Source organism: Pectinophora gossypiella, chromosome 12 (genome assembly GCF_024362695.1).
Source record: "Pectinophora gossypiella chromosome 12, ilPecGoss1.1, whole genome shotgun sequence".
NCBI classification, from domain to species: Eukaryota; Metazoa; Arthropoda; class Insecta; order Lepidoptera; family Gelechiidae; genus Pectinophora; species Pectinophora gossypiella.
In genome coordinates, this window is record NC_065415.1 from 9,531,751 (window position 1) to 9,548,776 (window position 17,026).

Consider the following 17,026-nt stretch of genomic DNA (forward strand, 5'->3'; position numbering starts at 1 on the left):
TAAAAGAATTATATATTGCACATATATAAAGAATATTCCTGTAATCCTTATAAATTGCTTTCTCAGAATTTCCTATTGCTTTGGGTTGTATCAACAAAAAAACTAGAAAATTCAGTTTCAAAGGTTCAGCTTTTTCTTGGAACTCAGGGATTGTCTGAAAACAAGCACGCGCGAGTAATCTGACGGCCTTAGACCCAAGTAAATACACCGCACGGTTCAAGATAACGTTTACTCGTTATTACGCCCACGTTGTCTTTCTCTGACATAAAATACAGCGTTTTTCCTTGAAAGCAGGAAATCCTAAACGTTTGAGTTACTACTGCATTCTGAGATTTTGCTTCAAATTATTATTATCTTTATAATAATGTCATTAATTGTCGGAAAAAAAGTCTTGAAGAGTATTCTATGTTGTTTCATGTGCGTGTCGTATAAGTCGACTATTGTCCTACTTATTCCAATGATAATGAAACAATAAATGTACCTACTTACTTATTTGTTTTTTCAATGGCGGTTAAAGATCTCTCTCATTTTGTAATAAAACACAAAATACATTAGCACCACATTTTGTTAAAAACATCCATAAATCACTATGGATTTAGAGAGAAATGTTTAATGGATTTCGTATGAAAATAACCTGTTTTTATCTCGCTGTTTTATTTACTTACCTCTGTTCTAAAAATGTATTAAATAAATCATCGTCTATCACATATGTTGTGGTATCACAGAACTGAAGCTATTGATCATCTTTAAAGCTACAATACGAAACAAGCTGTTTGTCAAAATATATTCGGGCCCTCGTGAACAATATTTGTACTTGACCTCAATTCGTATTCAACGTGTTAGTTAGATGAACCATTAATTTTAATCAGATTAAAACAGTTTTCCCACCTACAAGCGAAATATTTAGACGTAAAGTGCCTTCCCACGAAGTCATCCCCTTTCCAGCTTGAACTTTGCTTAGGTAATCTAATTAAAACTACCTCTCTCATGGGCTTTGTAGAACGGAATATTTTTTTGCATTTTAATTCACTAAGCGGCAAATCAGAAAAAGAAATTTAAAGCTTGTTTAAAGGGCAATCCAATATGCAGCGGGAAGTGGTGAAGCGAAACTTGCTTGGCGAAACACAGCGAGTAAGTGAGGCACACTTAAGTTTAAATTCAATCTTCCTTCGTAAAGCAAAGAATAAGAAAGTGGACTTTTTGACAAAGCATAACTCACTATTATGTAACGTTATAAAATAATTTCGTAATTGTTTATATTTTATTTACTTACTTAAATGACTAAATGCAAATGAAATAACTAGTAACAAGTAGGTAGGTACCTAAATAATTTCGTAATCTTTTTATATGCTGTCATTAATCTAAACGAAGTTAATAAATATGTAGCTAAGTTAAGCACTGATGTAAGTGTAAAATAAAGTCAAACGAGCAAAATAATTAAGTACTGAACTGTTCAACGACATTTATAAAATTAATTTTGAAGAAGTAATATTTGCTATTTCCGTTCACTGGTTTATGGATAATTGTTGATGCCTCTTGAGTGAAGCCTCTTAAACTAGTTGTTATAGTCGGGGTACAGGGTTTCTGTTATAGGGAGCCATTATAGGATGCAACTCAGCCGCACAAGTTTGAGAGAGTCGAAACATTAAGTGGAGTTCTCTTGTATGGTAGCAGCGGCTTGTGCATATCCAGTGAGCACCGCGACACTGCCACCTTTAATCTTCTTCTTCTATCGTGTGGTTTGTAAGGTGAATTACCAACCTCATCAACCCTGGTGTCAGGATTATTATTGAGCCACCAAAGGCCCCTGACATGGCACGATAAGCCGTTGGTCCCGGTCACTACTTACTGATATAAGTTAGTAGTCCACACCTTTAATTATAAATGATAAATACATTTACGTCATCACCGAGTGCTCTCTTCTCCGCCTGACATTTTTCTCCTCCGCCCAATCACAAATCACAATGACAAGCCCTCGCGATGAAGTATTATAATTTTTTGACCAACAATTAACAAAGCACAATAGCACTATGTATAAATGTGAAAAGAACGGGATTCCAGAAGAACGACGTCGCGGAGGCGCAAGCTTTTGCTCTATATAAGTATTTAAATCTCACAGTTCTGGCGCTACAAGGATACCAGAAGCTGAGAGCTATACTGCCAATGGCTTGGACCTTCTGCTGGCAGCTCAGTCGAACCGATTTACAGTGTTGGTGACTTCCCCCTTGGAACATCCAACCTTTGTCTGGTGAAATCTATATCTGTCTATTTCCCCCTTGATCCTAGCCCGAGAGGATTTAGGCGGAGGCGATACTAGTCTTATAAGTCATCAGATGAGATACAGCCCAACATAAATCTTACAAGGATTGGCGTGAGGTGCGCTTTTAATAATGTCTTAAAATGGAATACTTTATCACGTTTTCTAACAAATCCCAGGATAAAGTTGGCTCCTGGTACAACGTGAAGTGCGCCAGTGCTGATGCACTAAACCAATCCCCATACCAGGCATGGGCTCATAAAGCTCGTATCCGCAAATCTCCGAACGCTCTACTAGTCACTTGTGATACGAAATCCTTGTCAGATTACTCAGTCTACGAGAAATATTAACTTAAGTAAATAAAATGATTAATTTGAGTGTATAAAATGACAACAATAGCATAGTAGTCGCCACAGTCAAAAAATACCTGAATATATATAGCACAACACGGTCTCCGGACACTTCATACAAAAACTTCGTTTTACACAGACGCTACACATTGACGTTATCGTACATCAGTGTGTGGGTCTGACGCACGCATACGATTGATTCAAATTCAAAAATATCTTTATTGAATAGATAACATACACTACACACTACACACACACTACACACACTTACACTTTGAATCGTCAATTTTTACATAACGAACGTCTCATCCGCCTAAAACTACTGCAGCTTCTCACAACCTGTCTAGCCGGGGAAAAGAAGCTGCAAGAAAAACCTCGGCACTTGAAGACTGCATTGAAGACTCAAGTAAGGCCGAGGGGGGTGAGGTAAACTTAGCTCAGCCCCTGGTGGGGAGCGGAGAGTTGCCGTTCGTTACGTAGAAGTATTATTCCTTATTCTATGACACAAGTGTAATCTCATTATCACCCTTATTATTCTTACCGTTCATAAAGATTAAATTTCTAGCAACCTGAAATATGTAATCGTTTGTTCAGTCCCACTTATCCCGCCTGTCTAAACAAGCTCGTATGAATATCATTTTATTTTAACGACTTAGGGTACAGTAAAGATTACAGTTTGACATAAATATAGGTTGTGTTACACAATTGTTGTATATAGAAAAGAGAAAAGCTAGATGTTCAATTCTGTTTATTATGCCAGACATGTAGTAGTCGAGGATCACGTATTGTCTAAGGCGATGTCTTTATTTACCTAGGCGGTCGGTTAGTAGTTAACCATTTTCTTTTCCCGTGTTGTATTTTTTATTTTTTATTTACCCTTTCATTTTATTGAAAGCAGCGTCGTTTCTAGATCCAAGTTAACATGATAGTAGGTAAGTGACCAGGTATAATGGTTTAAGAACGCTTGCCTAGTTATGCCAAAATCATACACTATGGCTTCTGACGCCTGTGTGTGTCCCCTAATATGGATTGGCGGTTGGTGGCACGGCACAGTTGGCGGTTTTGTATGCCTCTGTAGTAGTTTAATTGGATAATGGTGCTAATTCCTGTAAATACCATCTAATTTTATTTTAGGTTATATCTGTCATTTTCTTATCCGCCGAAAAGGAAAGGGACGGGTAATCGACAAGCATAAAATTTATGGAACACACGTCAATTTTAAGCACAAATCTAAAACAACCGTCTAAAAATTCGCCCGGGTTATTCATTTATTTACTCATTCTTCCTAAAATTAAGAGCTGTCAATCATCCGTCCCTTTCCTTTTCGGCGGATAAGAAAATGACAGGTATAACTTAAAGTAAAATTAAGAGATGTTTGCAGGAATCGGGGCCATTATGGATAACAATTTTATACACATATAGCACTGTGGCTTGCAGAATGGAAATTATTTTCGTAGGTCGTCGGCTGGCACGCGTTCAATAGACGGCTGCAAATGCCGCGAGTTTTGAGTTTCGTCGTCAAGCAATTGAAAGATGCTATAGAATGATAATAATACTCTATATGCGCTTTCCATGCATAGCCAGAATCAGATTAAATGCTTAAAGTGTCCCATTTTGCTTATCTTTCCAGCACTGTCGCAGAAATCGACAGGGACCATAATCCTATCTAATATAAACGTAATGGATTTATTGTTCTCATTAGCGGTGGGTCGCTAACCTGTCATCGACACCTGCAGTGACTTTTGGCTACAGAGAAGGAGAGTGAGGTATGTGTATTTGCAAACAATATTATGTATTTACATAAGTCACTTGATAATCTCAGCGGCCGAAGTAGATATTTATATCAACTATTTCTCTTAGTGCGGGCGCACTGGCCTGCTGTGACATCACACGTTTGGTAGGTATTATTGTCATATGAAATACTAAAGAACTAGACATTTGATAACGGACATTAAAACTAATGCCTCAAGGCTTTATTTTGTGTCTACGTAAGCCTGTGGTCGATGCGAGGCGAAGGTGGACGGACTGCCCAAATTATATCACGATTATGAAACTTTATTTTTGGAAGCGTCGGTGACTAAACGTTTTTATTTCAGTGTCATTTCACATGTCGTTTTGACAGTGGCCCATATAATCAAAGTGATTTATCTTTATAATGTTTTTATTGTCCTTGGGCTATTCTTTCTATTCTCAATTCTCATTTAATAAATCTATGCGAAAATGTGGGTGTCGTGCTGTACTCAATTTACAAACTTATAGCTGTCGTTAGGTATGTGGGTGGAATTCCAGTAGCAATATATATGTAAGTACTAATCTAGAAACCAATTTGTATTCGAACCGAGGCGTGTAACTGACTAACTGCTTCTCTAAAGCTACAAACAGTTCCAAGTTTAAAATCCATTTCATACTTTGTTAGGTTAAGTTTCCGCAGAAGTAATCTCTCCTAAGCGAGACTAAGTACTGCACAGAGTTACAACTGTAAAGGTTACTACCATGCAAATAAGCATACAGTCGGCCGCATAGGTTTGTCGTACTAAGAGGATAAGTTGTTACGAGTTTGTAGCTTCTGTAGTTGCATAACTTGGGCGCGGTCGGAGAGGACATTTTTTTTTGACGTGACTTATGGTAGATTTGCCGCAGATGGCATTAACTACTTGGCCGGACAAATGGGGAGCGCTGAAGGCTCTCACCCAGTACAACGTTTAAAAGAACAGGCCTGAGGGTGCCCAGTCGGAGAGGACTATACGATTTAAAACAGTTTGTCTTTTAATTTTTTTTTTTGAAATTCCATTCCTATCATTTAAATTCAATGTGTGACGTCTCTAGGTAATGTACTTAAAGGTGAAATGTCACAAGCAAAGTTCATAAAATAATATATTTTTATGTTGTATGTAACGCATGGTAATACGAGCATCATCATAATCTTTGTATCAATTCTCTATGGAATAGCGTGTTATAGGATACTATACATTCCCCCTCCGGTTGATAAGAGCAGGCCTATGATAATGCTTAGCAGCGAAACGTCTAGAGGTAGCTGCTACATACAATCGCGATACTACTAACCCTATAAAATTAGTATTCAACTGTAACTAATCATAGACCGCAAACTTCTTTCAGTATAAATTTTTAATAGAAAAGTTGTTCTGAACTAGTTTTCGCTGCTTCATTTGATCAAGTTAATAAAGTTGCCCAAAGCATTTCTCAAGAGACCTTAAAATCGTGGAAATAACGAGCAGAAAAAGTAGATCATAAGGCCAAGAGTTATGTGTGTACGGATAGACCGGCACTGGTTTTAAGTAATTATTTACTTAGGTACAAAGATCTTATCTAATTTAACCTGTAGGATATAACGACCTCCGTGGTCCAGTGGTTGAGCGTTGGGCTTACGATCCGGAGGACGCGGGTTCGATTCCCGGTGGGGACAAGTAACTTTGTGATCCCTAGTTTGGTTAGAACATTACAGGCTGATCACCTGATTGTCCGAAAGTAAGATGATCCGTACTTCGAAAGGCACGCCGTTGGTCCCGGTTACTACTTACTGATGTAAGTAAGTAGTCGTTACATGAGCCTTACAGGGGCCCTTGGCGGCTCAATGGTAATCCTGTCACCAGGGTTGATGGGGTTGGTACTCCACCTCAAAAAATAAAGAAAAAGACTGCTGTATATTGAAGTCTTCCTACCATCATTGGAACCCCAACGTCACCTAACGTCAACATCACTTAACATTTAGTGTATCTTCATATCGTTGGTAATGTTCTAGACCTTCTTCGAGAATGCACGTTGAAGATTTTGCGCAGATTTCTAACATGCAATGATTGTAGAACATCTACAAAGACGTGATAATATGTTATCATCACATCGTTTTATTAGGATTATAAAATTCGATCCTTCGATAGAAAATGAAAGGGAAGAAGAAAAATGTAGTTGGCTGTATATGTTCGTCATTTATTAGTTACACAGATATTAACAGAGAAATATTTTCCAAATTACCGGAGGGGCGAAATTAATTATAAAGTTGGCACGTGTTACCTGGAAAAATAGATTACCAACTGTCAAGTACACAACCAGGTTATAAGGTTGTCCACGTGAATCTTCAATTTGCATTTACCGTGACTTTCAACATTTTCACTTTGAATAAAGAGCGAAGCAAAAAATGGAGCATGAAAATGTAAAATATATTCCTTTCATAAGTTTAATCAAATGTGGAGAATTTTATGTAGCATTGCAAAGCACCAGAAACGAGTGTAATATTTCGCTTCATGGAATTGGACGTAGGAAAAAAAGAAGTGGAAACACAATGGCGACCGCTGCCCGCAACAGCAACAGGCTGTTGATTAAATCAGTCGTTTGGTATCGTGCAAGCGGAACACAAGAAATTTATAATAATTTTAAAGTAGCTTGTCTACTTGTCTCGTATATTATGCATAACAGGAAATGCTGCTTTTGAGCGCGGGTTCTGAACTTTTACCAGCTGTATCTTTACTCGTTTTGTAACAAATGTACTTCCGGTCATGTTTTGGGTAGGCAAGTACCTAGTATTTTGTACATTCTACGCTTATGGTTTTTGCAGTGACAGGACCCAATACGACGTTGCACTTAGGTAAGTAATCCACCAAAATGCTATTTGCAATCATAAAGTTTTATGATACATCCGAGACTACTATTTCATTACTATGCTGCCATTGTTTAATGAAGCTGGTTAAAATAATACTCAATTAACGGACCCTTATAATAGCTCAGTCCGCGAGTTAACGATACGTTATATGAGTGTAATGAACTTCGGGGACGTGCTAATGGCATTCTGAAGCGTAGAGTACACCAAAGTTTCCAAATATCTGGAACTATAGTGGGACAGTGGATCCCCAAAGGCGATACTTGGAATTACTTGAAAAGTCAATGAGGCACTTTCCAGGCCACGTTCCTCAAGAACAAACTAGATGGCTCTGTAAAGATTTTCCTTCGTTTAAGCTTCTAATTTCATGGATAATATACGTATACATCTTATATCTTTGTTTTTTTGTATAAATTATGAGATCCTTTGTATTATATATTGTAATGTTTAAAAAATTTAATGAAGAATGTATGATGAAGATGAATGTATGAAATAAAATGTAAGACAATGGGTTTACTCGTATTTATTAATTACTAAGAAAACCAAAGTTACACAAAAATATAAATAGGTATTTGGAACTTTTAAATCCTAAGGGTACATTCCAGGTATTCAAGGCCACTGGTCATTCGTTAAGCATTATTAAAAGAAATAAGAAAGGTATTATAAAAACCTCCCTAGCTCGTTTGCCCTCGGCGGCGGGAAGGAAGCCGAGCCGACCAGGAGCAGCTACCAATAAGCTGTAGCTGTAGCAGAACAGCTGTACAAAACACCCGTCATAGAACAGAACAGCCTTCGTAAAACAGACGTCTCAAAACAGACGTCTCAAAACAGCCATCACAAAACAGCCATCCCAAAACACCTCCTGTGGACAAAACGCACAGGGGTAAATCAAACCTCTAGGGGCGGAGGCACAACCCAACTAACTCCCCAAAATCGTATAAAAAGACTCACCTGTCGGAGGTCGAGAAGCCACGTATGCGGCCAACGTACGATGACGTCGATGCCACGACGCTGGGACAAAATGGCGGAGCAACGTGTCCACGCCACGGACACCAAAACCACACCTATTCGGAACAAATCGCACATTAGAATCCTGACCGCAAACACTAACACTCACGAGTCACGACAGATGACAGAAATGTATAACTTACTTACCAGAATAAAAATTTACGAAGATTTGGCGGCGCGTGCGACGGAGTTGCGGGCCACCGGTCACACGCTTATAAACCGCCTAAAAGAAAAACAATGACAACATATATCGACACTGATAATTACGATTAAAATGCTATAACGCATTATAAAGACAAATTCTCACCCGAAATTCACACTAAAAATTGAAGGTGTGGACACACCCGCTCGGCGGAGCGCTGTCTGGGGAATGCGGCAGCTCGCAGGCGCAGGACTATATAAATCGCCCAATTCAACGCCTACGTCACGGACAAAGCCAGTACAACCTCAATCGTCCGTTAGATGACGCCGCCGTCGCACACCCAAAATGCAACTTATTAACAAATCCAAGGACAGGAGACTGACTGAAAATTCCCGATGTGTATTAAATATTGACACCAACATTCTTCAGCAGCTACTTGACAAGGGACTCCAAGATATAGCCTTCCGTATAATATCGGCACACACCATCCTCCGGTTACTGGTGGAAAGTCGTCGACTGCGGAGCCCAACGATAGCAAGTCGATGGTCCCGGACCTTCCACTGAACAACGCGAGATGGCGCTGTGTCCAATACTACACAAAAAAGCTATAAAACGGGTCCCCTGTAACTAATCCGGAGGCTGAAAGAAACGGCACTACAATATATCCAGGCACAATTACATCGTCCACCCATTATTATTCTGATTAAAATAAAGAGAAGCAACACAATTCTATACATAATGTGATCCAAATATCACGAAACAATTATTTTTACGGATCACAGCACGGATCATCTTACTTTCAGACAATCAGGTGATCAGCCTGTAATGTCCTAACTACTAGGGATCACGAAGTGATTTTTGTGATATGTCCCCACCGGGATTCGAACCCGGGGCCTCCGAATCGTGAGACTAACGCTCAACGACCGGACCACAGAGGCCGTTAAATAATTTGATGCTTGATTTAGTTAGCTAAGTCTTATAAATATTGTTCTCTATAAGTAAGAGCATTTAAAGTTAAACGTTCACTACGGTTAAGCTATTGCGAGATGAAATGGATAATACTCTAGAGAGCAGTTCATTATTCTTATACTCAACAACGTAACTGACTAGCGATTTTGTTAATCGATTCATGGCTGTACAAACAAGGACCTCGGTTCGATCTCCCGCCCCGAGCAGAGTTTAGCGCTACAAAACGTTGTATTTGAATTGCAAATTTATATTAAGCCTTTTGTTGCACCGACCTCGAAATCTATGCATGTTACCTCAGAATTACAAATCAGCTGAATAGCTTGTATTATCCCGTACGGACAGGGCTACGCATGTTACGTGTGCAAGTGTAACATAATGTGTTACAATAGATATATAACCATTAGAATAATTTATAATAATAGGTAACCGTTTATTTGACTACAAAGATAAGTACAATTAGTACACAAAGAAAGAAACACAAAACATACAAACGCGTTGCGGCGGCCACTGCACTAAGCCAGCTTGTATCACAGGGGCCATGTTATGATTCTCCACAGTATTGACTTCACTACATTATCATATAAACTTACTATGGTGACCAACACCCTGGGCAGAGTGTTGCCTTCACCTAGGAACCCTCGGCACATCCCTAACACTTCATACAAAATATCTTGATTTACACAGACACTACACAGTGACGTTATCGTACACGTGCATCTGTGTGTGTGTGACGTCTGACACTATGCGATTGAAGACTAAAGTAAGACCGAAGGGGGTGAGGTAAACTTAGCTCAGCCGATGGTGGGGAGTGGAGAGTTGCCGTTCTATACGTAGTCATTATTCTATTCAATGTACAATTAAACACCTTGCGTCATTTCTACGTAGGTATTCGGAAGTTGTAACTAGCATATAAGCGAAGCAGAGTCGAAGAAGCAATTAGTAGCTCATTTCAATCACTATTGGGAAGTAGCTGTTCTAAATGTTTCCGTGGCTTTTCAGCGACACAATCGGTTTAGTTTGAATTGCAGGTGGTGTATTAGAGAGTGATTCTCTTGAGCGAACATTATCATTAGGTCATAATTGCTTGTCATGTACATTTTCACTTGTTTCTTAATAAATACTTTTTCTTCTTATGTGTAGAAAACAAATATAAACGCCATCAGAGGCAAATATATAGAGAATCAGTAAATTAAGGTCACTAAATATTTGTCTTATGAATTGGAACAGCCTCCGTGGTCTAGTGGTTAGAGCGTTAGGCTCACGATCTGGAGGTCCGGGTTCGATCCCGATGGGGACATTGTCAAAATCACTTTGTGAGACTGTCCTTTGTTTGGTAAGGACTTTTCAGGCTTGAATCACCTGATTGTTCGAAAAAGTAAGATGATTCCGTGCTTCGGAGGGCACGTTAAGCCGTTGGTCCCGGCTATTAGCCGTAAAAACACCTCCACCAACCAGCATTGGAGCAGCGTGGTGGAGTATGCTCCATACTCTCTCCGGTTGATTGAGGGGAGGCCTGTATATAGGCTGTTTATGTATGTTATGTTATGTGAATTGGAAATTGAAATGGAATATAATTTAGTTTGCAATGACATTTAGGTCTCCTCCATCCATCCATCCATCCCAGTAAATGTCGTCTGTATGTGTAATAGAGCATATGTAGGTAACCGTGAATACATCTCGCTTTACAGTCAATTGAATGACTAATAATTACAGATCACAGCGCGTATGTCTCTTCATATGCTAATATGCAGACGTACACATGGCTGAAAGCAATATTACCTAAATTGGATTGTTAATGAGCTGAATTTATTTAAGATCGAAACAAGTACAAAGCCATACATTATTTTTAGCCGTTAGGGATTATGGCCATGAAATTTTAATATGGTATGTTTCTCTATGTAGAAACATATACAGGGTGTTAGTGACATCGTAACGAAAACTTTGAGGGATGATACAGACCATGATTCTGAGTTGATATCAAGTGGAATTTTCCGTCGCAAAAGTATGGAACGGAAAATAATTTAATAAAACAGAAAAAAAATCATGAATTTTCCGACAGGATAATCCACTTGATGTCAACCCAGAATCATGGTCTGAATCATCCCCTCAGTATTCGTTACGGTGTCACTAACACCCATACCTACTTGCATGGTTGTCTGTATGTACTCGTATGGGGTGTAAGTGACATCGTAACGAATACTGAGAAGGATTCAGCTCATTATTCTGAGTAAATATGAAGTGGAATTTTTCAATAATTTAAAAAAACTAAAAAAAAAATATCATGAATTTTGCAACGGAAAAATCCACAGCTTAGAATCATGGTCTGAATCGTCCCCGTCAGTATTCGTTACGGTGTCACAAAAACCCTGTATTATATGTGGATTCCCAGAAAATGGAATTAATCAGTTCGAGGAATTAAATTCGTGCTTGCTTATTAATGAAGACTGACGTAATCATTTCGTGTTAGTTAGATTAGCTAGTCCTTGTGTTTTGAAAAATTGTAGGCAGTCCCTCTGCGGCGGGTGGAGTGTATTTTACACAAACAAAAAATAATGCTCGAGCATGTAGGTTAAGTAGGTATGCCATGGTTATGCTAATCAGGCATAATAATAATATTTATTTATTTAAGGACAACACAGAGCCATTTATGCCTCAGCACAATTTACTTAACTTACGTTTATGTTAGTACCTTATAACTGGTTTGACGCGCTTAATTAAGTCAAAGTTAAGAGTGCTGTCACCCCTATTTGCAATAAGGGACTTTCCAGGCTACGTTCACCAAATACAATGTAGATGGCGTTGTACAGCTTTAACGTGATAATTATCTATTTTCTTATTACTCGGGTACATAATTAATTATTCTAAAATACAATGTAATGGCAAAAGCCTATATAAAAATAATTCTTAAGTACTTGATATTGACAATGCCGTAAGCGTGGCCAATTTATTGAAGACATAGGTAGTTGTATTTCATGGTTTGTTATAATTAATTATACCTACTATCTAAATTGTTACTTATAACATTATGACACATTTGTTTGAATATTTCCGTTTTCAGAATTATCGCCTTATTTTGGCCTGTTATTGTTTTTTTTATTTCAATCAAAAATTTCGATACCGTGGCTTAGTAAGTAAGTTTTTATCAGTCTGTCTAGTTATTTTCGTTGAAAATTTGATGTGTTGTATTTCTGTTCTGAAGAATTGTTCTTTTAGAACGTTTAATTTAAATTCATAATATACAGGTAGTGTACTTGTACGGGGTGTAAGTGTCATCGTAACGAATACTGAGAGGGATGATTAATCTGATTATTCTGAGTTAATATCAAGTGGAATTTTCCATCGCAAAAGTATAGAATTGAAAATAATTTAAAAAAACTAAAAAAAAATCATGAATATTGCGACGGAAAATTCCACTTGATTTTAACTCAGAATTATGGTCTGAATCAACCCCCTCAGTATTCGTTACGATGTCACTAACACCCAGTATGTCTGTTATCCATGAAATTAGAAGGTTAAATAAAGGAAAATCTGTATAGCGCCATCTATATTGTTTTTGAGGAACATAGCCTGGAAAGTCCCTCAATGCAGCCAGGTTGCTATTACTACTAACTCACATTCTGTTCAGCAGGGAACCAAAAAACCCCATCCACCATCCATTTCCGCGTTCGCGAACATGACCGACGAGCTGCAACAGCGAGGCAGTCTAAATCCCAACCCGAGATAATATAATTATTTTCATTTTTTTTTGCTGTACATCGTGAAAGTACACTTACGATAAAGATTTATGATACGGATGTAAGTGATAGGGTTGGAAGAGGAAGGCCTAGGCGTACAATCAAATCCAGGATCTTAAAAAAAAACAGGTCTAGAAAACTCTAAACCTCTTTGACGAGAGTGGAACAAGCGAATGTGATGTGTTAGGATTGTAGTAGGTGGAATTCTGTGGTGTCTGCCTACCCCAACGGGAAATAGGCGTGATCTTATGTATGTATGGACCCTTCTCAGTTCTTAGACAGCGTTCTATTCTAGTCCAGATAACAAGTTCAATACGAATCGCGTCGCGCTGTGAGGCAGGTCGCTAACTATCTACCTTTTTATGCATCAACGCTAAATTTTCCCGCAGGCAACTTTTCCACGATTTGTCAATTCACGCCTGTTAGCGGAGGAAGCTTCCTAATGACGCGATGCGGTTCTTCATATCGAAGCAAGTTACTATTAGAGCATAGGTAGATGAGAACCTAGATATACTTTTTTACAAATTGACAATACATGTTTATGTAATTTGTTTGAATTAATGAGAAAAATGGTCAAACATCAAACTTTTCGTTACATGTGGTCCTTACTCTAACCTTACTGGTAACCTTACCTACTCTAAAATCGTACGGTTACGAGCATTAATATGTATACTTACACTTAGGTACCATGTCACATTAACTTTTTTGACAAATTGAACTGTAAGTCTCACTAAATGTCAAATATGTTAGTGCGACAGAGTCCTAAAGTGGGTACATTATATTGCTCATGACTGTACGTCCATGCGATATCCAATCTCACTGTGAGGAAGGTCCCTTACGCAAACTTGCTTTATTGTTTTTATTAGAATTTACGACCTCAATGGTTCAGTGGCGATGGATCCGGATCGTAGTCCAACTTGAGCGACTGACGATGTAGAGGTCCCAGGTTCGAATTTCGTTGGGGACATATTACAAAAATCACATTGCAGTTTGATCACCCGATTGTCCGTCAGTAAGATAATCCGTGCTGCAGAAGGTACATAAAGCCGTTGGTCCCGGTTAATATTTACTGATATTAGTATGTAGTGCATAGTCGTTAGTCGGGCCTTTGTCGGCCAAATAACAGCTCTGATTCCAGAAGAAGAGGACTTATGAGGTTTTTGTACTTTTTGTGTATGTAATTTGTCTAGCCCAATGAACTCGAAGAGAAAATATTTCAGTTAACGCAGGCGCTCGATTCATAGAAATTGGCTCGGCTCTCAATTCTTTCGAGTGTTTACTCTCGCAGTAGATATTTTAAAACGTAGACGAGAGCAATAAACTTATGAGTGCAAGGCAAACACAAATTCCACAACATAACATGTAAATACTGAGTTACTATTCTAAATCGGGAACGGATGGATGTTTTTCTACGATAAAAAAACAGTCGCATCGCTCGCCTCTCACATTTGACCTTAGAACACATCATTTGACCTTCCCAGCTTCACTTTACCAATCTGCGTCATCGAAAACAAAATGAATATAAAAGTTTGACAGCGAAATTGGCTTTTAGTATAGTGATTTTCAGGGATATCCATGATAATGTTTCACATATCTGGAGCAGCATCCGCCCACGCTCCACTAGCTTGCTTTTGAAAATTTAATGTTTTGTGGATCTTAAGATCAATTTCTAGGTTCTAGTTGTCAAGTAAACAAATTAAGCCAAAGGCGTTGGCCTTGACAAGCCACTAGTGTGGTGGTGGATTTTTCTGTTTATTATTTAAAACTGAGTGCAGCAAAAAAGAAAATGTTTTTTGTATTTTGGCTGTCTGTTGCGTGAGACTAATTTATTACCACACTGTACTACTCTTTGTTACAAACGCTGAAAATATTGTGAAAAATTTGATCCAACGAATATATACTAGAATCTAAACTAGAGGATATATTATAAATTATTACCACACATTTATAACGATAATATAAGGTCGGTTAAGCGTAAGTTTCTAAGATTTATTATTATGTTCACTCAAAGGTATAACTTTAGGGGCCCTATCTCACTGGAACACAATGGCAGTGCGTTTTGTTGGTGGAGCGACTGCAGTGGCGCCACCGTGGTGTCCTAGTGAGATAAGGGCGTTAAGTACTTTGTTCATAAAAAAATATATGCCAAGGAAAGCTGCATTTTATTAGGTAAACAAGGACATAACTCGTCTCGTTTTTATTTTACCAAAGTCTGACCGTTGGAATAATGAACCGATGGCATTTAGCCGACTCCAGCAGCTGCCCGTGGAAATTGCTTGCTGTGCCGTGCATTTGACGCTTTGAAGAGCCATATCTTTTTGGAACTGAGGAATTTGACTCGCTAAAAGATATTTAGCGGCAGTATAAAATATCTGAATAAGTTTGGAACCTCTTATAGTACCTGCTTTATTTCAACAGCAAAGCATTATTCTATATACGCACCGTAAAATGACAGTTTCATATCAAATATCTTTTCAATTTCTTTGAAGTTAAATCACGTATATTATTTTCAAGTATATTTCTATTCATTATCTTTATTTCGAGCACGATGTATGTTTCATAATGATTTGCGTGTTCGTTTACAAAACTAAAAATTCTATTTGTTTCAGTCTCGTAGAGATTGTATCACTAACCACAATTAGTGTGTTACTTTCAGAAACTACAACATTGCAGTGTACATTGCCGGATAGTGCCAGCTATCAGTACTTTACGTATTCAATTCAGAGTGTGATTGCGTTGAAATGTTAACTCCTATTGAAGGTGCCAAACTGTATTCGCTTTCATTCGCAGACCGCACTTAGTTCCAAACTCATTAGGATGCACCAACTTTGCTCCAAATCCGACATAATTTCATATGTAAAACCTTCGCTTGTGTAACTTTGCAATTTATTACTAAATGGAACACGGATAAAAGTAACCTTTGCCGTAATTACTCATAGGCAAACATTTATTCCCTTTTGTAAATTAAATGTTCCACCTGTTTCATTTATTTTAGTTGAAACGCTCAAAGAGAACATTTACGGGAATTTATTGACGATCCACGCCGACGCCTCGTTAAATAACATTATCTATATCATCCTATCTGTTTTTGTAAACATTTTTCTGTCATCGACAGTACAATAAGGGTAATTAGGTAAATTCAGGGTCCAAAGAGATATAAATAACTAACTGACATGCCAAAAAAAAATATATACATTGTCATCTTAATAGTATTTGGGTTAAAAATACACATAAAAAGGTGTATAACCGAGATTGTTTTAGAGCTTCCATGTTTTGCCAAAAACATTCCGTGCGGGCCGATGTGAGTGTATGATTGTAAAATCTAAGCGAATCTGTAGTAATAAATAATAAAATATGCGCGTGTTAAATTTGGCGCGGGTGGTTGCGCGCATGCGCGGTACGGACGGCGGCAACAACCCAGCGGCGGCCCGCGCGCCTCTATCGAGTCCGCCCAAGCGCACACTGCTTGCGCACGCGACGGTACCGCAAGCAAGCCCCGCCTGAAAACTTTCCGTCCATATAAACGTACGTCCCTCTCCTACTTATTAAATTTAAATATAAAATCAAATAAAATATTAATACAAGTGTTATTAAGAAAGGTCAGAAAGTTGAGTAATATATTGAGTGCGTCAGTTTTATAGTCGTGTTAGTGATGCAATTATTAATTTTATATAACCGTGACTTGGTGATAAAGTGTGTGCCACATCAATTTGAAGCAGGATTTTTTCTAGTATAAAAATCAAATTACGTAACGTGAAGAAGTCCATTTAAACATATCACTCTAGCTAGTGTATTAATAAAAAAAGATTGGCTTATTAGCCGGGAATGTCTGTCATCCTTGAATCTGTGGCTACAAACAAAATACTTATTCATTAATACATTATAATACATCTTCCGCAAAAAATATAAACGCAGGATATATTCAAGAAGTATAACTAGGTACTTACTATAATC

The 17,026-nt window shown here is 38.1% G+C and overlaps 1 protein-coding gene across 1 annotated transcript in view; it reads left to right on the forward strand.

Moving 5' to 3' along the window:
* Window positions 1–16,459: 16,459 nt before the first annotated feature.
* Window positions 16,460–17,026, forward strand: part of LOC126371288 (D-beta-hydroxybutyrate dehydrogenase, mitochondrial) — a 41,553-nt gene continuing 40,986 nt past the window's right edge. The window contains exon 1 of the mRNA XM_050016587.1: window positions 16,460–16,597. The gene's annotated coding sequence lies outside the window, so the exon portion shown is untranslated. The remainder of the gene's footprint in view (window positions 16,598–17,026) is intronic.